The 27,020-nt window shown below is 38.9% G+C and overlaps 1 pseudogene; it reads right to left on the bottom strand.

The window, feature by feature from the left end:
• Nucleotides 1–19,062: 19,062 nt before the first annotated feature.
• On the bottom strand, nucleotides 19,063–20,517 carry LOC100672488 (lupus La protein-like; annotated as a pseudogene).
• Between the last annotated feature and the right edge of the window lie 6,503 nt (nucleotides 20,518–27,020).

Below are 27,020 nucleotides of genomic sequence, written 5' to 3' on the forward strand. Positions count from 1 at the left end.
GCTTTTTCTCCATTTTTTTCTAATTTTCTAATTAAGACAAAATATGATTCCATTGTTTACCAATTTTAAAGAATTATTTTTAAATGCACTGAAGATAGTATCAACTGAGGAAAATTAAAGATAATTTACATCATTTTTTTTCTTTTGTAGAAAAGATAAACAAAGTTGTATACCACATAATGAATTACATTGAGCATGCTATTCATGTATTATGACATTTCATATTGAAAAAAATTTTTCTGGGGATGTGGACATTGCAACACAGTGTTCTAAACATGTTCTCTGAAGTTCAAATATAATCAAGATTTAATACAAAAAGTATCTAAATTTTTTCTTGTTTGTAAATCCATTTAATGATCAAAAATATACTTCAGAGAGAAAGAAAGCTCTCTATTGGGCTAATTAAATTTTAAGCATACCAAGGCTAGAGGCCACTTGTGAAGCTAAAATATATGAACTTGTTTTGTTGACTATAAGGGCTTTATGTTGTTAGTTACTGCCAAGTCGCTTCCAACTCATGGCGACCCCATGCATGCAGAGTAAAACAGCTCCATAAGGTTTTCAAGGCTATAACTTTCAAAAGAAGATTGCTAGGCCCATCTTCCAAGGTGCCTGTGGACGGGGGTTTCAAACCACTACCATTTCAGCTAGTACTCAAGTGCTTATGATTCTTGGAATGACCAAAAACACAATGTATGTGAAAATTCCTTTTTACTAGGAAGAAAGGTGCTGTATTAACGTAAGTTGTTGTTGTGATTATATTCCCATCCCAAATTATTATATCCTCTTAAAAGTAGAATGTTCTGGTTAAAGTTTTATAGCATTAATTGTCTGTTATGACAATCCACTTCGCTTCCTTGGTAATTCAGTTTCTACCCAGTGGTAAGACGAAGAACCATATGTTCTACCAGTCTTACAAGGATATTGTCATTCATTAAATGAAATATGAAGGTGAGTACATTTTAAAAAATCAAAACATGTGATGGTTAAGATTGCGTGCCAGCTTGGCTGGGCCATGATTCTCAGTGTTTTGGCAGTTGTATAATGTTGTGATCACTACCCTGTTGAGATTTGAAATGTGATCACCTCCATGATGGGATCTGTTGTGAGTAGCCAATCAGTTAAAAGGGAGTTTCCTTGGGCTTCTGGCCTGTGTCAAATATAAGCAGACATTCTGGCAAGGCTTGGGGGCTTTTTGCTTGTGCTGGATCCTGCAGCTGGCTCCTGTTTGTCTGACCTCTGGTTCTTGGAACTTGACCTAGCAGCTTACCCGTGGTCTTGCCTGCCAATCTTGAGACTTGTCAATCTTCACAGCATGTGAGCAAAAGCTCTGCTCTCTGACCTGCCGATCGTGGGTTTGCCAGCCCCTGCAGCTATGTGAATAAGGAGAAGCCTCTATCCTGACCCAAAGACTTGGGACATTCCAGTCTCTACAACTGCATGAGCCATTTCTTTGATATAAAAGTATATATACATTTTGGAAACCCTGCTGGCGTAGTGGTTAAGTGCTACGGCAGCTAACCAAGAGGTTGCAGTTCAAATCTGCCAGGCGCTCCTTGGAAACTCTATGGGGGAGTTCTACTCTCTCCTATAGGGTCGCTATGAGTCGGAATCGACTCAACGGCAGTGGGTTTTTTGGTTTTATATATACATTTATATACTTTACTGGTTTTGCATCATGGATTGAATTATGTCCCCCCAAAAAATGTGTGTATCACTTGGGCTGGGCCACAACTCCCGGTATTGTGTGATTTTCGTATATGCCTCTATGATGTTAATGAGCAAGGATGGGCGGCAGTTGTGTTAGTGAGGTAGGACTCAACCTACAAGTTTGGATTGTGTCCTGAGGCAATCTCTTGAGATATAAAAGAAAGAAGTGAGCAGAGAGATGGGGGAACCTCATACCACCAAGAAGGCAGTGCCAGGAGCAGAGCTCATCCTTTGGACCCAGGGTTCCTGCACAAAGAAGCTCCTAGTCTGGGGAAAGATTGATGAGAAGGCCAACACAGAGAGAAAGCCTTCCCCTGGTGCTGACACCCTGAATTTTGTCTTTAGCCTACTTTACCGTGAAGAAATAAATTTCTTTTTGTTAAAGCTACCCACTTGTGGTATTTCTGTTATAGCAGCCCTAGATGACTAAGACAGAATCTGGTACCGCAAGAGTGGGGTGCTGCTCTAACAGATACCTACAATGTGGAAGCAGTTTTAAAACTGTGAATGGATAGAGGAGCGACAGTAGCAGAGGACCAACGCAGCAGAGAACTTGCAGTGGCAGAGAAGCAGCAGCAGGAGAACCAGGAGACCAGCGCAAGATGGTGCTGGAGTCGATCCATGGAGCAAGAGACCTGAGTGCCTGTGCACAGGAGACTTACTGGTGGAGTGGGGTGCCTCCAGGCACTTATCGGTGGAGCTACTGAGCTTTGGAACACTTGCCCCAGCAGGGCAGATGCAGGGGTGAGGCCCCAGGGCTGAGAGGCTAAGAAACCAGGAAGCAGAAGCTGAAGACACAAGGAACACAAGTCGAGCTGCCTCAGTCTCAAAAATTATGGCCATGGTCACTGGTGTTTCTAAGGGTGGAGCTGCCACTCAGATGCACTAGGAGAACTGTGTGCCTAAAGCCAAGGGAGCAGAGTTGCTGTCCCAGTGGGCCTGGAAGGCGGAGCTAAAGCCCAGGGCCAATGGGCCTCCACTCAGAGTCCGGAGAGTGTGGCCAAAACCTAGAGGCTGGAGGGCAGGGTTATTGTATAAATTGTCTCAGAGAACAGAGGATTATTTTCAAAGCTTTGAGGGCTAATCTAATGTGTTCTGCTGACTTGCTTGGTGCCTGTTATCCCTTCTTTTCCTCCAGTTTCTTCCATTTGTAATGGAAATGTCTAGCTTGTGCCTGTTCTGCCATTGTACCACTGGAGGCAGATAACTTGTATTCTAGATTTCACAGAAGAAGAGGAATTTTTGGATTTGGAGTTAAGACTTTTGCTATGGCATGATGGGGTAAATATGTTTTGCATATTGCAAGGATGTGATTTGGGGGGGGCCAAAAAAATTTTTTTTTTTTTTTTTTTTTTAAGGGTGGAATGTCATGGATTGAATTATGTCCCCCCAAAAATGTGTGTATCAGTTGGGGTGGGCCACAATTCCTGGTATTGTGTGATTTTTCTGTTGTGTTGTAAATCCTACCTCTGTGATGTTAATGAGGGAGGATGGGGGGCAGTTTTGTTAGTGAGGTAGGACTCAACCTACAAGTTTGGATTGTGTCTTGAGGCAATCTCTTGAGACCAATCTCTTGAGACGTGAAAGAAAGAAAGAAGCAGAGAGATGGGGGAACCTGATACCACCAAGAAAGTAGTGCCGGGGCCTACTTTACTGTGAAGAAATAAATTTCTCTTTGTTAAAGCCATCCACTTGTGGTATTTTTGTTATAGCAGCACTAGATAACTAAGACACCAGCCTAAGACAAAACATAAGACAGATTATTAATAAATGAGGGCTGAGTTGGACCTCTTGGATTGAAATAAATCTGACTTACAGGCTGTTTGATAAGACCCTTGACCTATGGTCTTTACATTTTCAAAATATTATTAAAAATAAAAAAAAAGAAAGAACAATATGCTACAGAAACTGCGTATAGCCTGCAAAGCCTGAAATATATACCATCTGGCCCTGTGTAGAAAAAGTTTGCAACCCCTGTATCAGATACCACAATTACAAGCATAACCAAAGACAATGTTGGAATCCGTTTTCTGTCTCCTCAGTTTAAATAAAGGTGTTAAAAAAACATTTGATTTAGTGAACACTTGAAATTTTAGTTTATTACTTTACTAAGGTATACTTTATGTTCAACAAATTACACATATTTAAAGTATGCACTTTATGTTCATTTCACCAGGACATACACTAAAATTATACACTTTGATTTTTTTTTTCCTCAGGGCGTTTATCATCTCTATCAAGATGCATTTCTGTCACCTCTAAAAGTTTCTTCATGTCCCTTTGAAATCCATCCCTGTCTCCAACCCTGTCCCCAGACAATCACTTATCTGCTTTCTGTGCTCATGGGTTAGTTTCCATTTTATAGAATTTTATATAAATGGGATCATAGTATATACACTTTTTGGTCTGGCTTATTTCAATTAGCAATGATATTGAGATGCATCAATTTGCAGTCTGTCCCATTTTGCTGCTTAGTAATGTTCCACTGTATAGATGTACCAAAAGTTATTTATTTACTTTTTCGTGACATTTATTCTGGGTAAATCCATAGAAGTAAAAATTCATAGTAACATAGCAACTATATTCTTAACTTTATACGAAACTGCCAAACTGTTTACAATGTGCTTGTATCACTTTATATTATCTACAGCTATCATTGCTCCACGTCCTTGATAACACTATTGTCATTTTTTTTTTAGCCATACTGGAAGTGTAACATGAAAAATTAAGTTATATAACTAAAAGAGAGTAGAAGATTTTAGAATCATTATTTTATTTCACCTGAATAGTAATTTATTTAAGTCGAGTTTTGGGTTTTTTTTGTTGTTGTTGTTGTTTGTTTTTAAGGCTTAGATTGATCAGCTAAGCTGTTTTTCCTTCATGTTCAGGTAAAATCTTCTCCTTCCAATTCTCCTTAACCCAAAGCCCCCATTTTCTCATCCAACATGCCGGAAATGCATATTCCATGTCTGTACCAAAATAGTAAAAATAATCTTGACTCAAGCAGAAACTTAACTGGAAGCGATAATCATCCACATGAAACTCCAGGTTTCTAGACTTGAAGATTGCCCTGGAGTGGAACTCCAGATAACCTATAGCCCTCTCCCATTGCTGATGCAGTCATAATCAATAATTGAATATGGAAATAGCTGAGGATTTTGGATTGAGACAGGATTGATTTGGTCACTCTGCCCCTGTTTACTCCTAATTCTACTCCATTCTCTGTAATACCACAGTGAAATGGCTCTAAAATCAAAATAAAATATCATTTTGCTCCTAAAAAATCCTTCTAGGACTATCCGTACCAGTTGCCGTCGAGTCGATTCTGACTCATAGCAACCCTATAGAACAGAATAGAACTGCCCCATAGGGTTTCCAAGGAGCAGCTGGTAGATTCGAACTGCCAGCCTTTTGGTTAGCAGCCAAACTCTTAACCACTGTGCCACCAGGGCCCCCCTTCTAAGACTATCCTTTTTTAATTCCTTTTCTCCCTCTTTATTCCACTATGCAATGCACTTCAAAAATGAACTTTCCTTTTTTTTTTTCTTTTTAACAAACTTTTCCTGGTCTTCCTTCTGTGTATCCAAGGCAAGAATAATAAGTATTCATTCTGTAGCACCTACCACATTGAATTATTAACATCCATTTTTCTTAGCATCTACGCAGGGAATCTGCTGTTTGAAGACAAAATCCATCTGTGAATGATTTCTGTAGCCCCCATGCCTACCACTGTTGTTGTCAGGTGCCATTGAGCCGATTTAGACCTGTAGCTACTCCCTGTGACAGAGTAGAACTGTCCCATAGGGTTGTCTTGGCTGCAATCTTTACAGAAGCAGATTGACAAGTCTTTCTTCTGTGGAGCCACTGTGTGGGTTAGAATCACCAACCTTTTAGTTAAGAGCCAAACATTTAACTGTTTGTGCCACCAGGGCTCCTTATGCTTATCACAGTGCCTGCTAAATCAATGAGGAATAAATGTTTGCTGAACTGAAATCAATGAGTTGATGACATTAAAGGGCCAGACAGGGTCAGCTAGGAAAGCCATGGTTGCCAGAAGAGTTTCCCCAGACCCCAAATGATGCGAGAGTATGGGTGAAATAGCGACTCATGTGAGGAAAATATTTACTAGGAAACACGCCTAGTTCAAGAGAGTTATTAGTTGAGAAGAGAGGAAAAGATCAACACTTTGTCAAGTGGCTGCAAGAATGCTTCTCACTGACACCAGAGTTATGGTGCCTAGGAAATAGACTTTAAAGATCTGACTTCCCCAATGATTAAGAAAATTAACAGAAAGAGTGTTCTAGAATTTTAGTTTGGACTTTAGGGTAGGAGTAAAGATGGAAGAAAAACAAAATAGAAGGCTTAGAAGTAAAACAAGGTATCTTCAAAAAGTTAACAGTTATACCAAAGCAGTCAGAATGAATTAACTGGATAATAAACAGCTGTACTTATAATCAGTCTAACTGTGAAGTTTGTCTTCTCAGGATTTGTACATACTGAAGTAAATTTGCCTTTGCTGTCTTATAAGCTAACCAAATGCACATGTGGCTGATGAGAGACAGCCAAGGAGAGGCACAAGAGAGAAACAAAAAACAGAAGGATACGACCTCAGAGTCCTAATACTTAATGGAAATGCTATGGAGGCTTTGGATGTAACAGCAGAAGTTAACAGTCAGAGAATGAAGAAGAGCTTTCTATCTGCTGGCATCCAGAGCACATTTCATCACATAAACACCTCCAGCACATTAAGTGCCTGAAAATGCTAGCTTCATTACTTCAAATGATTTGAGAATAGGGAAAAATAAGTGAATTCTGGGAAGAAATCCAAACAGTACATTTCATAAAAGGGCTATTTGCTCATATCATAATCTTAGATATTCCAGAAAAGGAAAATTAACCTAAGAAATATCCTTTGAAAAAGACTTTAAGAGATCTGAATTGCACAAATGTGGGTAATATAGCAGGTTTTACTCATTGACTGATGGTAAATGTTCAACATAACAGAGTCATTCTGGGAATATCCAATTTAATGATAATAATTAACTAAAAGAATTCTCTTCTGATACAAGCTAGCACATGCAGGTGAAATATCAGTGGACTAAGACACTCACAACTGGACCAAAAGCAACAGCATGATAAATGGAGAAAATACTGAACTTGTCAAGGATTTCATTTTACTTGGATCCACAATCAACACCCATGGAAGCAACAGTCAAGAAATCAAATGCTGCATAGCATTGGGAAAATCTGCTGCAAAAGACCTTTTTAAAGTGTTCAAAAACAAAGATGTCACTTTGAGGACTAAGGTGTGCCTGACTCAAGCCATGGATTTTTAATCGCCTCATATGCATGTGAAAGCTAGACAATGAATAATAAAGACCAAAGAAGAATTGATGCCTTCGAATTATGGTGTTAGTGAAGAATATTGAATATACTATGGACTGCCAGATGAACAAACAAATCTGTCTTGGAAGAAGTACAGACAGAATACTCCTTGGAAGCAAGGATGATGATATTTCATCTTGCGTACTTTAGACCTGTTATCAGGAGGGACCAGTCCCTGGAGAAGGACATCATGCTTAGTAGAGGATTAACGAAAAAGAAGACCTTTACAAGACGGATTGATGCAATGACTACAACGAGCTCAAACACAGCAACAATTGTGAGTATGGCACAGGACCTGGCAATGTTCCATTCTGTTGTACATAGAGTCGCTATGAGTCAGAACTGGCTTGGCGGTACCTAACAACAACAAGATACTTTAAATATAGTTTTAGTCCTAGTTCTGCTACTGTCGTAGAGCAAGCTACTGAAGGAACAAAAACTGTGAGCCCCTTCTCAATGCCCATTATCTGTCAATCCCTCCACAAGGCACTTTCACATTTACTGTTCTATTAAATTAATGATAACAAAACAAAAAATCTTGGAAGAGAGGTATTTGTATCTCCATTTCACAAATTAGAAAATTATTTTCAGACAAGTTAAGTTGTTTCTCGAAGTCACACCGCTAATGACAAAGCCAGGACTAGAACATAAGTCTAATTTCCAAGCTGTGTTTTATACATCATATTGTCTTTCTTAATTACTAACTCAGTCAACCATTTGACTATTCACTAAACCTTATTGAACATCTACTGAATTCCAGGCATTATGCCAGAGGCTAGAGATACAAAGATGAATCAGACATAATTCTTGCCTCCAGGGAGCTCACAGTCTAATAGGACAGAAGACATGTGAATAAATATAAACTGTGTGTCATTAACTCTTACCTACACTTACTGGAACAATGTGCCCTGCAAAGATATCTCCCAGATCATCAAGTATTCCTAAGGCTCCTACAAGTCCAATAAATAAGGCTGACTATTCCTACAGAGTTGAAATAGTGACCTGTGATCTATAACAACAAAAGACATTGCTTGACTTCCATGGTTTTGGCCTGCATAATTTTGTTGTTGTTGTTTTTCTTTTGTTTTGTTCTGCTTTTAGTTTGAATTAGTTGCTAACTAATTCTACTTAAAACTCTAGATTTTGAGCTTTCTTAAAAAATTTAGAAGATGTTGGCCCCATATCCCAACAGTCAAAAGACTGGAAATTAGTAGTAGTTGTCCCTTATGGACAAGGTAAAATGGTCTCCAGTATACCAACATTCCACCACTTTCTCTTGTTTCTCCAACCAACCTACCTCATTCATGTGCTTTACCTGCCTGGCCATCAGTCATATTTTCCTCTCCTACAGTTCTGGCCTTGTCAGTTGGGTACTGGCATATTAAAACTCCAAAGGTCTTAGTTATTCCCTTGAGTCCTACTGCTTAATGTTAATTTTTGTGGAGGGGTACAAAACAGTACCGTTTATACAGAAAACTTGTCTTTCAATGTTTTTCTCAATCCCATAGTATTCAGTCAGAACTCCATGGAGAACTTAAGTGGAGGTCTGTATTAGTCAGTGTTCAGTCAGGAAAATAGAAACCATATTAGTTATTTTAACAAAGAGAATTTAATATAGGGAATTGGCTAAGCAGGTTTTGGAGAACTGGAAAAGCATAAGGGGACATCTAGGTAATTCAGTGATAGTAACTGCAAGAGGCAACCACTGTCTGTAGGGCTGGTGAACAAAGCTGATGGGTTGGGATTTTTACAACCTCAGAGCTTGGCAGAGGATATCCTCAAACCCTGGATTCGATCTTTAAGGAGGGGTGCTACCCAGCTACTGCTGGCCCCTCTGAGGGGAACTGGTAGTTAACAACTGCTACTTGGGGCGAAGTGCCATTGCTTAGGCACAGAACAAAAAGCAACAGAAAGGAACAATTTCCTTCTCTCCCCTTCTGCCTTCCCGTCTTCCTCTAGTGCTTCCTACTGGCAGAACAGAATCGCAACTCAATCATCACAGGGTAGAGTACAGAAGGCATAGCTCTGGAAGTGAAGAATAATAGCTTAATAATCAGCATACAGACCTCATGTGATACTCAAACTACTACTGCTTTGTAACAACGAAGGCATTGTTATAGGACATACTTGTTATGCTTGACTATTATCTCCTCACATAGAGTTTTCTTCCCGAATGGTCCTCAGGCCCTTATACAAACACGCTTCTGGAAGACCTACCTGCCCCACGGGTTCATCAGACATGTCTGACTCCCAGAGTAAGAACAGCCAAATCTCAGGTTGGGGATGATGCTACAAAATTATAATATTGTGAAATTAATACTAATTGAGGGGTATATACAGCATGCAGCAGTAAAGAATTAAAAGATGTGACATTTGACCAGTGTCTTAAAGGACAATTGGGAGTTTACCCGGGGAAGAACCCTGTGGATAAATGAGCAACATGCACAGCTGTGAAGGCCTGAGGGGGCACAAGGTGCTTAGGGAACCCTAAGAGGTTTGTCTGGTTACAGCGCAGGGTAAATATGGAGAAATGGCAGCAGACTGCACACGGAACACTAGGAATACTCCTTCCCCACCCTCCCTGGCTCAACGATCACCATGGTATGAAGATTCTGCCTATTTTGAAGAAGTTCTTAAATTTGTTTTCTCCCAACCATTCCCTCTGTTGCTGCTTCATGTACTATGTACCATATTTTTATGCAAGTGACAATGCACCTTCTTTGTTTGCCACGCCTCCCTCCCTCTGGGAGGTATTTTCATAAGCTCTACTATGCCAATTTTTCTTACTTGGTTCCCCAGCCTTTATCCCTCTTCTGCATAGCCCTATCCAGTCTCACCATTACCTTCTACCATCTTCCCTCAAAACCCCAGGTACTACTTTTTTCCTTCCTGTTTTCCTCAAAGTCATGGGCCTCATCCTCAGTTTCAGGGCCCTCCTTAGTTGGCCTTCACCCAGACTGAGTACTTGCCCAAAGGAACAGGAAAGCATGTAACACGTCTATCGACAAAACCCCTGATAATCAATGCCCTCGTTTTGTGCTTCACCCTTTCTGGGTCCCAGCTTTCCAGAACACTGCAGCACAATACAGAAAAGGGGCTACCACCAGGAAATGCAAACACAGGAAATTTTTAAAAAATAAAATACTTGAAAGATATTTAAAACTTAACTTACATAAGAAACTTAATAAGGAAGAGTCACAGTGCGCTCATGTTAATGGGCCAGATAAATCATCTTCCTGGAGAGACCAAACCCAAATCAAACCCAGTGCCGTCAAGTCGATTCTGACTCATAGCGACCCTATAGGACAGAGTAGAACTGCCCCATAGAGTTTCCAAGGAGCGCCTGGTGGATTTGAAATGCTGACCCTTCGGTTAGCAGCTATAGCACTTAACCACTTCACCACCAGGGTTCCCTCCTGGAGAGAAGGACATGTATATACTTTAGAAGAGCCACTAGCATTTTCAACCTTTTAGTGGTGAGCAGACAAAAGAGATAAATTAGCCAGGTATATGGTGGAGAATAATGGGCTTCCACTCCCTAGAGTCTCCTCTAGGCCAAGGTAACTCTACAGTTTCCATTTTAGCCAGGTATTGATATATTGCATACTTAATTTGTAGTGGTCCTACTTCCATAAAGGCTTACAATTAAAGATGATGTATTCCATAGGACTATTTTTATCACTTCTAACTATCTACTTAATTTTTGTCTTCTTCCCAGATATTTCCAGTGAACTTCAGACTGATATTTTATTATTAAAAAATAAGAAGTTGGAGCCGAGATGGTGGAGTAGTCAGATGCTTCCTGCGGTGTCTCTTACAACAAAGACCTGAAAAAACAAGTGAATTGATTATATATGACAATCTAGGAGACCTGAACCTCAAAGGCAAAGTTGAGGAGTTGGACTGAGTGGCAGGGGGAGAGAGAGACAGTTCAGAAGTAGTGAGAGTTTGCCAGACATGACCTGGCTGGCACCCGGCACCTGCATCGGCCAACGCATGGGGGCTAAGGCAAGTAGTAGCACTGGGGATGCATTTTCCACATGGGGAGAAACTAAGTGGTGGAGAGTCTGCTCAAGCTTCTGGAACCAAGGAAAAGCAGCGTTAAATCAGTGAAAGATAAGTATGAGCATCTAACCTACCATGCAGATTAAAAATACTCTTCCCACCTTTGGGAATTACCTCTCTCCCATTTACCTGCCTCCTTTCCGCTCTGCTCTGGATCATGGCCTGGCTTCAGGTATTGTTGCACGCCCTGGGCTGGAAGTCAGATCCACTGCGCTTTCCGAGCCATTCTCCTGGCTTTGAAGATGGAACAAATTAACAAACAGGAAAAATAATCTGCCAGCTCCCCCAAGCTGGGAACTCAGGGCAGGCACAGCCCCTTTGCCTAGGCACAGGCATAAGGGGTCCACAGACTTTTAATGCCTTTTACCCCTGCCTAGACCTGTTTGGACCCATTTCAGCAGCACAGGACCTCATTAGCCCAGTACAACAGGGCATATTCCTGAACCCTATTTTCAAACGCAACAGCCGAGAGGGAATTGCAGACTCGTGACATTTGACACCTCATTGCCTATTAAGCAGGGTCCTCATCTACCCACATCAGGGGTCTGAGGACTGGTGGCTCAACCCACTCCACCTAGCCACCTGCAACAGGGGTCTAAGAAAAAGTGGTGCTTCCCAGTCCTTACACCCAACAGCAATGGGTGCCCAAAGTCCAGCTGCAAAACCCACCCACCTACACACTCTAAGGAACAGGGACACGCCTTCTACCTAGGCACACAGGGGCAGCCATCAGTCCCCTGCCATGCTCAGCACATGATCCCCTACTGTAGCCAGATACCTGTGCCTACTCCAATCACCCCTGCCCGGCTAGGACTGTAGGTGAGAGCCTGTACTACACACTTGGTGACAGGTGACCTGGACACCTAAGCTGAACCTACACAAGAAAAGTAAAAAGACTCCTGGGCTCACAGACCCAGTAACAGCTCTAACCACCTGGTGACAGGACATGAGAGCTTCAAAGATGCCAATAATCAAAGTAGCACACACGACCAGCCTATCTGAGCACATGAAACCAAAACAAGAAGCTAGGACACAGTAAGCAAACAAAAAATAAATATAATAACTTATTGATAGCTCAGAGATAACTGTCAATATCAAATCACAGAAAGGGGCAGACCATGATGGCTTCAGCAAGTGACCAAAACAAAGAACCAAGAAACTTCCTGGAGGAAGATGACTTCTTGGAATTATCGGAGATACAATTCAAAAGATTAATATACAGAGCTCTTCAAGAGACCAAGAAGGAGATCAGGCCAAATGCAGACCAGGTCAAGGAACACACAGACTAAGCAACAGAGGAACTTAAGAAGGTTATACAAGGGCATAATGACAAATTTAATGGGCTGCAAGAATCCACAGAGAGACAGAAAGCTAAAACACTGAAAATAGGGAAACAGATGTAAATATGTGACAGATGACAACATTAAACCCAAACAGAGGGGCTAAATAATGAAGTCATAGAACTTTCATATGGAGAGGAAGTCGAGGTGATATCAAGAAATAAAAAAATTGGTTTAAACTTAGAAAAATAGAGGTAAATATTAAGGTAACCACAAAGGAAACTAACAATCCTATACACCAAAATAAAAAACAAGAAAAACGTAAAAACTCAGCAAATACAAAATTAACAACAATGAAAAAGAGGAAAAGAAAATATGTAAAGAAGAATGACTCAGCACAGAAAATTAAGTGGAACAAAGAAACTCAACAACACAAAAAAATACATCAAAATGACAGCACTAAACTCATACCCATCAATAATTACGCTGAATGTAAATGGACTAAATGTACCAATAAAGAGACAGAGAGTGGCAGAACGGATTAAAAAAAAAAAAAAAAAGATCTCTCTATATGCTGCCTACAAGACACACATCTTAGACTCAAAGACACAAACTAAAACTCAAAAATGGCAAAAACATATCAAGTAAACAACAATCAAAAAAGGAGCAGGAGTGGCAATATTAATCTCTGACAAAATAGACTTTTTGTCCACCACAAAGGATAAGGAAGTACACTATATAATGATATGAGGAGGACATTACCATAATAAATATTTATGCACCCAACAAAAGGGCTCCAAAATACATAAAACGAAATCCAACAGCACTGAAAAAAGAAACAGCTCCACAACAATAGTAGAAGACTTCAACACATCATTTTCAGTAAAGGCAAAATATCCAAAAAAGAAGCTCAATAAAGACACGGAAGGTCTAAATGCCACAATCAACGAACTTGATCTCATAGACATATAAAGAACACTCCACCCAACAGCAGCCAAGTATACTTCTTTTCCAATGCACATGGAACATTCTCCAGAATAGACCATGTATTAGGCCACAAAGCCAGCCTTAACAGAATCCAAAACATCGAAATATTACAAAGCATCTTTTCTGACCATAAAGCCATAAAAGCAGAAATCCATAACAGAAACGGCAAGGAAAAAAAAGTCAGATACATGGAAACTGAAAAACACCTTGCTTAAAAACTACTGGGTTATAGAAGAAATTGAACACAGAATGAAGAAATTCACAGAATCAAATGAGAATGAAAACACATCCTATCAGAACCTTTGGGACATAGCAAAAGCAGTGCTCAGAGGTCAATTTATGGCAATGAATGCACACATCCAAAAAGAAGAAAGGGACAAAATTAAAACATTGACTCTACAAATTGAACAAATAGAGCAGCAAAAGAAGCCATGGGCACCAGAAGAAAGGAAATAATAAAAATCAGAGCAGATATAAATGAAATAGAGAATAGAAAAACAAAGTGTTAACAAGACCAAAAGCTGGTTCTTTGAAAAGATCAATAAAAATCAATAAAGCATTGGCCAAACCAACAAAAGAAAAACAGGAGAGGAAGCAAATAACCTGAATAAGAAATGAGATGGGAGATACCACAACAGACCCAACTGAAACTAAAAGAATCATAACAGAATACTATGAAAAATTGTACTCTGACAAATTTGAAAACCTAGAGGAAATGAACAAATTTCTAGAAACACACTACGTTCCTAGACTAACACAAACAGAGGCAGAACAACTACATAAATAAACAGAGGTAGAACTACATAAACCTATAACAAAAGAAGAGATCGAAGAGGTAATTTAAAAAAAAAAAAAAGCCCTTGCCCTGATGGCTTCACTGGAGAATTCCACCAAACTTTCAGAAAAGAGTTAACATCACTACTGCTAAAGGTATTTCAGAGCATAGGAAAGGACGGAATACTCCCAAATTCATTCCATGAAGCCAGCATAGCCCTGATACCATAACCAGGTAAAGACACCACAAAAAAAAGAAAATTACAGACCTATATCCCTCATGAACTTAGGTGCAAAAATCCTCAACAAAATTCTACCCAATAGAATTCAACAACATATCAAAAAAATAATTCACCATGACCAAGTGGGATTCATACCAGGTATGCAGGGATGGTTCAACTTCAGAAAAAGAATCAATGTAACCCATCACATAAATGAAACAAAAGACAAGAGCCACGTGATTTTATCAATAGATGCAGAAAAGGCATTTGATAGTCCAACATCCATTCATGATAAAAACTCTCAGCAAAATAGGAATAGAAGGAAAATTCCTCAACATAATAAAGGGTATTTATACAAAGCCAATAGCCAACATCATCCTAAATGGAGAGAGCCTGAAAGCATTCCCCTTGAGAACAGGAACCAGACAAGGATGCCCTTTATCACCACTCTTATTCAACATTGTGCTGGAGGTCCTAGCCAGAGCAATTAGGCTAGACAAATAAATAAAGGGCATCCAGATTGGCAAGGAAGAAGTCAAAGTATCTCTATTTGCAGATGACATGATCTTATACACAGAAAACCCTAAAGAATCCTCAAAAAAACTGCTGAAACTAATAGAAGAGTTCGGCAGAGCATCAGGATACAAGATAAACGTACAAAAATCAGTTGGATTCCTCTACACCAACAGAGAGAACTTCTAAGAGGAAATCAACAAATCAATACCATTTACAATAGCCCCTAAAAGGATAAAATACTTAGGAATAAATCTTACCTGAGACGTAAAAGACCTATACAAAGAAAACTACAAGACACTACTGCAAGAAACCAAAAGAGACCTACATAAGTGGAAAAACATACCTTGCTCGTGGGTGGGAAGACTCAACACTGTAAAAATGTCTATTTTATCAAAAGCAATCTATAGATACAATGCAATCCCAATCCAAATTCCAATTACATTTTTCAATGAGATGGAAAAACAAATCACCAACTTCATATGGAAGGGAAAGAGGCCCCAGATAAATAAGGCATTACTGAAAAAGAAGAACAAAGTGGGAGGCCTTACTTTACCTGATTTTAGAACCTATTATACTGCCACAGTAGTCAAAACAGCTTGGTACTCGTACAATAACAGATACATGGACCAATGGAACAGAATTGAGAATCCAGACATAAACCCATCCACATATGAGCAGTTGATATTTGACAAAGTCCCCAAAACAGTTAAATGGGGAAAAGACAGTCCTTTTAACAAATGGTGCTGGCATAACTGGATATCCATCTGCAAAAAAAATGAAACAAGATCTATACCTCACACCATGCACAAAAACTAACTCAAAGTAGATAAAGACCTAAATATAAAACCTAGAACAATAAAGATCATGGAAGAAAAAATAGGGACAACACTAGGAGCCCTAACATATGGCATAAAAAGAATACAAAACATAACTAACTATGCACAAACACCAGAAGAGAAACTAGATAAGTGGGAGCGCCTAACAATCAAACACCTACACTCATCCAAAGACTTCACCAAAGGAGTAAAAAGACTGCCTACAGACTGGGAAAAAAAATTTGGCTACAACATATCTGATCAGGGTCTAATCTCTAAAATCTACAAGATACTGCAAAATCTCAACAACAAAAAGGCAAATAACCCAATTAAAAAATGGGCAAGGAAATGAACAGACACTTCACCAAAGAAGACATTCAGGCAGCTAACAGATACATGAGGAAATGCTCATGATCATTAGCCATTACAGAAACGCAAATCAAAACTACAATGAGATACGATCTCACCCCAACAAGGCTAGCATTAATCCAAAAAACACAAAATAATAAATGTTGGAGAGGTTGTGGAGAGACTGGAACACTCACACACTGCTGGTGGGAATGTAAAATGGTACAACCACTTTGGAGATCAATTTGGCACTTGCTTAAAAAGCTAGAAATAGAAGTACCGTACGATCCAGCAATCCCACCCCTTAGAATATATTCTAGAGAAATAAGAGCCATCACACAAACAGATATATGAACACCCATGTTCACTGCAGGACTGTTGACAATAGCAAAAAATGGAAACAACCTCAGTGTCCATCAACAGACGAGTGGATAGACAGATTATGCTATATTCACACAATGGAATATAACGCAATGATAAAGAACAGTAATGAATCTGTGAAACATCTCACGATATGGATGAATCTGGAAGGCATTATGCTCAGTGAAGTTAGTCAGTTGCAAAAGGTCAAATATTGTATGAGACCACCATTATGAGAACTCAAGAACTTTAAACACAGAAGAAAACATTATTTGATGAATACAATGGTGGGAGGGAGGGAAGGGGAATTTACTAACTAGATAGTAGACAAGAATTATGTTAGGTAAAGGAAGGACAACATATAATATAGGGGAAGTCAGCACAACTGGACTAAACCAAAAGCTAAGAAAAAAAAAAAAAAAGAAGTTTCCTGAATACAACCAAACACTTCGAGGGACAGGCTAGCTGGGGTGGGGGTCTGGGGACTGTGGTTTCAAGGGACATCTAGGTCAACTGGCATAACAAAGTTTATTAAGAACATGTTCTGCCTCTCACTTTGGTGAGTGGTATCTGTGAGCAGCCATCTATGATGCATCAATTGGTCCCAATCCACCTGGAGCAAAGCAGAATGAAGAACACCAAAGACACAAGGAAAACATTATCCCAAGAGACAAGCAGGGCCACATAAACCAGAGACTCCATCAGCCTGAGACCAGAAGAACTAGATGGTGCCCAGCTACCACCAATGCTTGAAATGACCGGGAACACAACACAGAGTCCCCGAGAGAGCAGGAGAAAAGTGGGGTGCATAACTCAATTCTAGTAAAAGGACCAGACTTAACAGTATGACTGAGACTAGAGGAACCCCGGAAGACATGGCCCCTGGACTCTCTGTTAACCCAAAACTAAAACAATTCCCAAAGCCAACTCTTCAGATAAAGATTAGGCTGGACTATAAAACTTAAAATAATACTCGTAAAGTGTGTGCTTCTTAATTCAAGTAGATATATGAGACTAAATGGGCAGCTCCTGTCTGGAGGCGAGATGAGAAGGCAGAAAGAGATAGGAGCTGGTTGAATGAACGCAGGAAACCCAGGGTGGAAAGGCGGAACGTGCTGTCACATTATAGGGATAGCAACTAGGGTCACGTAACAGAATGTGTATAAATTTTTGTAAGGGAAACTTGAGCTGTAAACTTTTACTGAAAGCACAACAGAAAATAAATAATTACAAACTGATAATGAATTTGATAACAAGTAAAAAAAAAAATCAGAGGTGTATATTTTTTTCCTGTTTGATACATTTTTATTAGTAAACTGGATAATATTCACAAACATCAAATTGGGGAAAACATAACTGGACACTAGAAAAAAAGACACTAACTATAATCCAAATTTTGAAAAGCCCGAAATAAAACAACAGGGGAAAATGTTTTTACATGATGGTAAAAATGACACTATGTTAAATACATAACTAGATATATTACTGTTCATAACAATAATGTAACAGGCCTGCTGATTATTATATTCAGTATTGCTCATTCCTTACCTCATTTAAGGTATTACAATATGTGATATGAAGCAATTAGAACAGTCTGAATAGTATATCTAGCCAGAGCCTTGCTACTCTAGGTGTAGTCCTCAGACCATCAGCATTCATATTCCTTGAGAGTATGTTAGAAATGAGTAATTTCAGGCTCCACCCAGACCTATCGAATTATAATCTGCATTTCAACAAGATCCCCAAGTGATTCGATTGCACATTAAAATTTGAGAAGCTGTGATCTAGAAAGTTCAAAGTTATGTTGCAAAAAGTAAAGGATAGGTAGACTTATTGCCCTCCCTCTAAAATTGATTAGTTTGAAGAGTTTTCAGAACTTATTCTTTACAAAGAAAGGACATGAAAAATGGGTTCTCATTTGAGAGCTTAGTAGGTAATTAGCTACTTTCTACCATTACTAAATTCAGGATGAAAATATTTTGAAGTAAGCATGGCTATTATGACATTAAATTAGAATAGATGACCAGGAAACTAAAAATAGAAAGGTACTGTCATTTTCATAGGATATACTTTTATGTCCATTTGTTATCCTTCTAAACTACCCATAATCTCTAGCTTCAGTTTAAATAGCCAAAATTGTAGAAATACCAAGCTTAGTCTGCCATGGTTAATCTTGGATGAGTTAAAGTGGCAGGTCTAAAATGTTTGGCTTATGAGCACTTAGTACTGTCTTAGTTTTTTAAGTTAGGTTGATATATGTTTGAAAATATAATTTTTACCCTTAGGTGTCTTTTGTTTTACAGAGCTGAGATATGCCGGCATCATATAAATGTCATAAAAAGAAATCAGTAAGTCTCTTGATTCTGGCCTAACTACATTCAGTATGAAAAGCTTTTCAATAAGTAACTATTTCTTCTGTTTCCGGTTTTCTGGGTAAAAAAAGCCAGCCTAGGAAATGGAATAATTAACTGTGAAATGGGCTCATAATCATAACCAACAGCTGATAATCTGGCTTAAGATAACAAGTTCTTTCTCGAATGCTTTGGGCACAAAAATGAAGAAAAAAAATGTTTTTGCTTTTTTAATACAGCATAGATTTTATTTGTTTATACTAATACATTTTCATATTAAAAAGGTAATTTAGTAGAAGAATCTTCCTTTTGATATTTGAAACATCTGATAGATAGAGCTACACATTTTAAAAAACAACAAAATTTTCCTTTCTTACAGGTGGACCTTGAAGTCGACCTAATTCGATTTTCTTTTTAAAGCTCTCCAAAGACAAGAGTCGGTTAAAACCTAATTAAAATGAATTTTAAAATTGTTTACTAAATTACTGGTCTCCAGAACCATTTCCTGTTTTCTGCTGTTTTGATGCAGGTTCTTCTCTGCCTGCTTTTTCTCTTGCTCTTTTCACTGATCCAGCTGCACCATTTTCATCGCATTCATCATCACTATCAAATTTAGTTTTTTTGCCCTGTAATTGTACTTTCCTTTAGCAGACCCAGCCTGGGCAACTTTATTTCCGTTTCCATTTCCTTAAATTTGGTGACCTTTTGACTTCCATTTGTTTAGGGATTCTTGTTGATCTTCCAAGATTTTTTTCAACACTGCTTTCTCCACCTCTCCTTCTAGTACTTCCCACGTCACTTCTTTGTTCCTTAATTTAGGTTACCATTACTTGCATCTTTGGCTTTATCCAGTGCTTCTTTAAATAGGATTACTCCCTCTTTTGCTCCTCTGACAAGTTTATCCATTTTATTTCTCTGTGATCTGATCATCTAAGTCACCTGAAAATTTCAGCAAGCAGCCCATCTTTTCTTCTAGAGATTTCATTTCAGCATCTTCTCCTAACTTCTGTTTTCCTTCTTGCTCTTGTTTGGCTTGTAATTTAGCTTCTAGTTTATTTTGCTTTCTTTCTTCATTCTTTTTTGCAAAGTAATCTTCCCTGAAAAGTATTAGTAGGTCTGTGTCTTTGTACTTCTGGCCAGGGGTCTCTACAACCTTCTTAGCAGATTCAATGCTATCAAACACAACAAATATTGACCCCTTAAATGCTTTGTGCCATGTTCTTCTCATCAGAATATTTGGCACTTGATCGTTGTCTTCTGACCATTCTTTTATGTCATCAAGGGTTGCATCAGTTGGGAAGGCTTTAATATAAACAGATCTGTTTTTTAGCTCATTTTTATACTCATCAGTCACTTCAGGGAGGGGTTTGCTTGGAAAGCTTCTGATTTCAGTTTTATCTTCACTTATTTCCATGAGTTCTACCTTTGACTTGCTCACTGCTTCTACTATTACATTAAAGTCTGTCGTGAAACGGTTTAGCCTGTTGAATTTTATCATTATCTCCAAAGGTATCCAGCCTTCATCCAGTTTGATCTGTTCCTTTAAAAATTTGTCCCATGGCAAAATAAAGTCACCAAAATAATACTCAATTTCATGACAGATTTTGGCCTCCAGCGCTGCCATGTTTTCACAATCACCATTTTCAGCCACTGTTGCTATCTGAAAATTTTTCTTTAAGGTTGCGATCCCGCAGAGGCATTCCATGGTATCAACACCGGCGACAGCAACGTGCCGACTTCCAAGCGCTGCCCGGGGGCCTAGAGGTGTATATTTAAAAAAAAAACTTTTTTTTTTCAGTCAGTCTCCCACCCATTACAGTCCCTGAGGTAATTAGTGTTAACGGTTTGTTGTATATTCTTCAGCACCTACCATTACTAGGAGTGAAACTAGGAGTGACCACTTTGGAAGGCAATTTGGTAATATCCATAAAATCTGAATTGCATAAGCTCTTCAATCCAGCAATCCCACATTTCAGAATTTGTCTTACATTTAAGCTTGAACACACAGTGTATTCATTGTAGCACTGTTTATAGTAGTGAAAGTTTAGAAATAGCCTGAAAGTCCACTGTAAAACCAACCCAAACCCATTGCCATTGAGTCAATTCTGACTTGTAGCTACCCTATCCGATAGAGTAGAACTGCTGCATAGGGTTTCCAGGGAGCACCTGGTGAATCTGAACTGTAACCCTAAAGAGTTCTTGAGTCAAGGAATAAAAATGGACATTGGAAAATATTTTAAAACTGAACAACATGAAAATTACATTACATATTAAAACCTATGGGATGCAACTAAAATAGTACTTAGCAGGACATCTACACTGTTAAAAATGTATATTAAAAAGAAAACTGAAAATTGATGAGTAAGCTTCCAACATAAAGTTAAAAAAAAAAAAGTACAACAGTATAGTCAATGGAAGTACAAGAAATGAAATAATAAAGTTAAGAACAGAAATTAATAACAGAAAACAATGGAACAAAAGAAGATCACCAGAACTAAAAGCTGGCAATTTTTAAAAAGCTAGTGGGGAAATAGAAGCAAAAAATTCCTGGTAAGATTAATAGCAGGTCCCTTAATCATGTGCGTTACTTAAAACTCTTTAGATCTCAAAGGATCAAAAACCCAACATAAACTGGCTTGGATAAATATTGAATTTATTGGCTCAGATTATAGGAAAGGGAAACCCTGGTTGCATAGTGGTTAAGTGCTACGGCTGCTAACCAAAAGGGTCGGCAGTTCGAATCCGCCAGGCGCTCTTTGGAAACTCTGCGGGGCAGTTCTACTCTGTCCTATAGGGTCGCTATGACTGGGAATTGACTCGACAGCACTGAGTTTGGTTTGGTTATTATAGGAAAGTCTAGAGATAAGCATGACTGCAAGCCTAACATGATCAAAGATTTAAATGATATCACCAGGACCCTATTTCGGCCCTGTTTTTCTCAGTCTCTCAACTCCACTTCTTCCATGTTAGCTCCATTATCAAACAGACTGTTCCCTTGTGGGGGCAACAGAGCAAAAGCCAATATTCTCATAACTATAATCTGGGGCAAAGGGAAAGAAAAGTCTTTCCCATTGTCTTAACAGATGTATCATTGGAATTTATTGACTTATGTGTTCATCCCTATTCCAGTAACTGTGACCCAAGGAATGTGATATTCTAATTGGCTGAGCTTGAATCACATATGTTTGCTGGAGTAGGGAACAGTTAACACAACTGCTGGCACTTGAACCAAATCAAGGTACAATTACAGCAACAATCAATGGCTTATCTAGGGAGAAAATAACAGACATGTACTATGCTACAATATCAGTAAAATGCTTCATTTTAAATAGGACTCCATTCCTATCAGCTCACTGATATGAATTAATTACCAAATGTCCCTCCATATAACAATAAATTTGAATGGCGCAGTGGTTAAGCATTCAGCTGCTAACCAAAAGGTCAGAAGTTCTTATCACCAGTTGCTCCTTGGAAACCCTATGGGACAGATCTACTCTGTCATATAGGGTTGCTATGAGTTGGAACTGACTGGACAGCAATGGATTTCATTGCATAGAATGACTTAATTCAATCCACCTGAAGGCCATTTGCTAGCAGTGACTAGGTTCAGGCAAATTTGGTACTAATATGTTCTTTTTGGCAGACATCAGCCAACATATTCAACAACTCATCTAAGTCAATTTCTAAATCACTTTACTCTGATCAGACAGATCTTTGATAAACAAATATTATGACTTAAAAATACCACAGTACTCTGCACAAAGCTTGTTTATTGTCCTTTTATTCCTTTATTTGACAAATATTCATAGAGTGCTGACAATGTTTCAAGTATTAAATTTAATGCTGGGGAAACAAGAACAAACAACAAAGACCCCTGCCCTGGTGGAATTGAGAGTAGTGAGTGCTAAGAACAGAATTAATTTTCAATTGCTACACTGCAGAATAATTGTTTAAGTGCATGAGTTACTTTTATGCCCTCTTCAAAGTGTTCTGCACTGCAGATTTGACAGGTCATTAATCTGGCCCAGTGAGAAGAACATCTTGTTCTTGTAGGAAAATTCTCTGGTCACTGGGAAACATGTCACTAGCATTTAGACAAGGCTTTTGGTGGGAGAACAAGCAGAGCTGGAACAACCTGACCAGCCTGTAATCTAGACCCATTCCTCTCCTAGATGCAACTGGTGAAGGACTTTTAAGGGTTGAGTGGCTTGGTGGACGGGAGCAGTCTATAAGGAAAGAAGGACCAGAAGCATTAAAGAAAAAAAAAAAAAGGAACAGAAAGTTAGGCAAGAATAGGTGGCGGGGCGGGGGGAGTAAGTGGTACAGGTGGAATTGTCCCTTCTTGGATATGAGTATTTGTCCATTGCTTGTTGTCAGCACTCCTTTAGAGTTCTGGGAAAGTCACCTCCTCTGAATGATTCACTGAGTTTATTTCAGATGCTCTTCAAAAGTTTGAACAGAAACACTATTGACTAAAGACCCAGAAAACTAATTTTATGCTATCCTGACTGAATTATGGCAGAGAAAAATTGGCTCCACATAAAATTTCATGTTATATTCATGCCATGCCTCTTAATGAATATAGTTCAGTTTAAATTTCACTTACATACTTGGCTAACAAGAAAATGATATTTGATTGTAAGACAAAGAAAAGAAAATCAAAATGCAAATCCAAATGGGTGGAAAGTATGCATTTTCAAACAAGGAGAATAATTATGTGTACGACATCACAAGCTAGTTTTCAAAGAATGCAAGCAATGATTGATGCCCTTAAAATATTTCAACAGTAAACAAAAGAGCTCTTTGGAATAAAGACAATAGCATATGTAATTTACATTTCTGGCTAAATAAAAATAAATACAATGTTTCAAAGAGCATTTTTAATCATGAAATCAAAAAGGTTCATACCAACGTTGGGAGTAAAGTTTCAACATCTTACTGAACAAAGAATTTAGAAAGGCCTGCTTAAAATTTTTTTGAAAGCTAGGACAAAGGATTCAGAAAGTTGTGTTTGTTGCACCCAATTAAGATGGCTTTTACATGCAAGACTCTGTTGTATCTGGAACATAAGACAGATTATACCACCCTTTGCAGACAACCTGCAAAGTAAACACCTAAGCCCTGACAGCATCCTGCAAGGCTCTTCTCCATCTGGCCTCTCATTGCTTCTCTGACCTCATCTCCCACCATCTGCCCTCAACCACTGCCCTCCAGGCATGCTGGCCTCCAGGCTGCTTCCATAGCACAGTCAGGCTTACTCTCACTTCAGGGTTTTTACACTTGCCCATCCATTTGATTGGTACCCTCTTCCCTCAGGCCTCAGCATTACTCACTCCCATCCTTTAAGTCTTTGTTCACTGAAGGCACACCCTATTTCAAATCATACTCCCACTTCCCTGCTTTATTTCTCTCCATAACACCTATCACCGTCAGCACCCCAAAGCAGGAGTTTTGTGTTTTGTTTCCCGGTATAGTGTGCCTGGCACAGAGTTATGTGTTCAATGAATATATGTTGATTGAGTGAGTGAGCAATAAGCGAGCGGGCGAGCAAACGAGCGAGTGAGCGCGCAGGTGAGAGAGGGAGTAGATGAGTGAATAAATAAATGTTGGTATCTAAAGATTGGACCATGGGCATTGTTAGTCAACTAGTGAGTAAAATTAGTCCCATTAAAAAACACATTTTGAAACCCTTACTGTTGGGTTTTGGGTTCTCCTAAAAGCAGAGCCTGAGACAAAGAAATGCATGCAAGTAGTTTATTTGCAAAGTGATTCCAGGCATCAGGAATGAGGAATAAAGGGGAATGAAATTGAATTGAATTGCATCCCTCCTGAAATACAGATGGAAGTTCTAACCCCTCCACCTATAAATATGACCCTGTTTGGAAATAGGGGTTTTCTTATATTAATGAGGTCATTCTAGAGTAGGGTAGGTCCTAAACCTAATGCCTTCATAATGGTTTCTTATAAAAGGGAGAACAGACACACACACTCATGGGGAAAACAGGTACAATGTAAAGATACATCTATAAGCAGCCAAGGAGTGCCCAGGAGCGCCCAGGAGCGCCCAGGAGCGCCCAGGAGCGCCCAGGAGCGCCCAGGAGCGCCCAGGGCTACCAACAAAGAAGAACCCTCCCCTAGAGCCAATGTCCTGATTTGCCTTCTAGCCTGCAAAACTGTGAGAAAATAAATTCCTGTTCTTTAAAGTATCCACTTGAGGTATTTCTTACTTAGGGCAGCACAAGGAAACTGAGAAAGAAGAAAGTCGGTGTATAGTACTAGCTGATAAAGAGCAAGCAGAACACTCAAAGCAAGCACTGTTAGTAGATGAAAGAAGGTAGATGGTATCCCAGAGTAGGGACAATAAACACTGCTGGGGCAGGTTTGGAAAAAAAGGTGGGTGGGGTTAGTGTTGAATAGTATCACAAAACCAGGTAAAGCAATGGAGACTGACAAGTTCTCACTTTGTCACTTCATCTTTGGTTTGGGGGCTGGAGCAAATGCTCAAAAAGGCACACAGGTCAGGGCTGGCTTCATGGGCATGCAATCTGTGCTTTTGCTCAGGGCCTGCTCTTAGTTCAATACTGTTCTGCTGTCTTAAAATTCTTAATATTTTATATTTGAATTTGTGTTTCATAGTGAGGCCTGATGGGATGATGGAGCATGCACGTGAGCAGAGGACATACACTGGGCAGCATGTGTGCATGTGACTGTGGATTTGGCTGCAGTCCATCACACGAGGGCTCAGATCACAGTCACAGCCAGTGACGGGCATGCAGAGCAGTCTCAGGACAGTCCAAGGTGCAACAGGGTCCAAAGGATAGTCAGGCGGGGACCTAGTCCCAGAATGGCTACAGCAACAGCAGCAGCAGAAGCGGTGGCTGCAGTGGCAATGGTTGCAGAAGAGAGAAAAGGTTTTGTGCGGGGACAGCGCCAGAGCCAGCAATAACAGCCCGGCTTAAGCATCTGTCCCTGAAGCCCATCCTTGCCATGTCTGCACAAATATTATGTCTCCCTCTGGCTGGGACACTGGCACCTAATTGCCCACACACAGGCAGTAAATTCTGTCAGTGAATTATTACAAAACAGAAGCATACACATGGACATGGCAATAAAGCATATCAGGGAGCTGTGAAAATTCTTCAAAGAGTTTAGAATGTCTGGTTTTGAAAACTCCTGAAAAATCACTGGGTTTTTAAAACTGCAAAGAAATTATCTACAGACTTAGAGATAGAAATTAAATTTTAAAATGGTTTTATTTTATAGAGCTTCACATGAACTAATTATTAACAAAGACAATTTTAAAATTAATTTTTTTGTAATTGAAAACAGTACATAAATGGGCATTTTAAATTATATACATATCATGAATCCTCTTTCAGTTTCTTGAACAACCTCCTCAAGTTACATGAAATGCCAGCGGAAATGTTAAAATGCCTTTATATAAGCTTACTTAAAATTAAATTCGGACTTAGACAAATCTGATTTGTATGAAGAGTTAAATCTTTTTAGAAAAATTATTCCCCAAGAATCATTAATTCTAAATGTACTAAAATATATCAAAATAATTTATCAAAAATGTATCCCAATGTTGTCATAGCCTATAAAGTATGATTAACATCTTCAGTAAGAGTTCCATCAGCAGAAAGATTCTTCTAAAAATTACAAATTATCAAAACTATTTGCAATCTTGCATTTGGTTTCAATTATATTAATTGAAATTGCTAAAAGTATACATTTTGCTAGCCTAATAAATGAATTTGCAGAATAGTGAGCCAGAAAAAATCTTACGATCAATCAAGGTATCACAATAATAATTATTATTGTATTAGTTAAACTTGACACCAAAATATTTTTTTGCAATATATAAGTGTTTATTGTTACTCATATCATAATCATCCTATTATGTTTTATAATTTTAAATAAAATTTTAAAATATTATAAGATAAAGTATTTATAATTTAGTACATTTAACAGAACTTTCCTCCTGTCTTTTTCAGTAAGGGGCCCCACATTTTCATTTGTGCACTGGGCCCCACAAATTATGCAGCTGGCCCTGATAATAGTCATTTGAAGCTTCGCCATTTGAATCTAGATTATCAATTTGAGGCAAGAGAAGATCTTTTCACTAGGGAAAAAATAAACAGTGTGGGATATAAAAAGAAACCAGTACCTGGCAGTGGTCCTTTCTGATTGTCTTTAGGAAAAGAT

The sequence above is a fragment of the Loxodonta africana genome, chromosome 4, assembly GCF_030014295.1.
Source record: "Loxodonta africana isolate mLoxAfr1 chromosome 4, mLoxAfr1.hap2, whole genome shotgun sequence".
In the NCBI taxonomy this organism is placed as follows: Eukaryota; Metazoa; Chordata; class Mammalia; order Proboscidea; family Elephantidae; genus Loxodonta; species Loxodonta africana.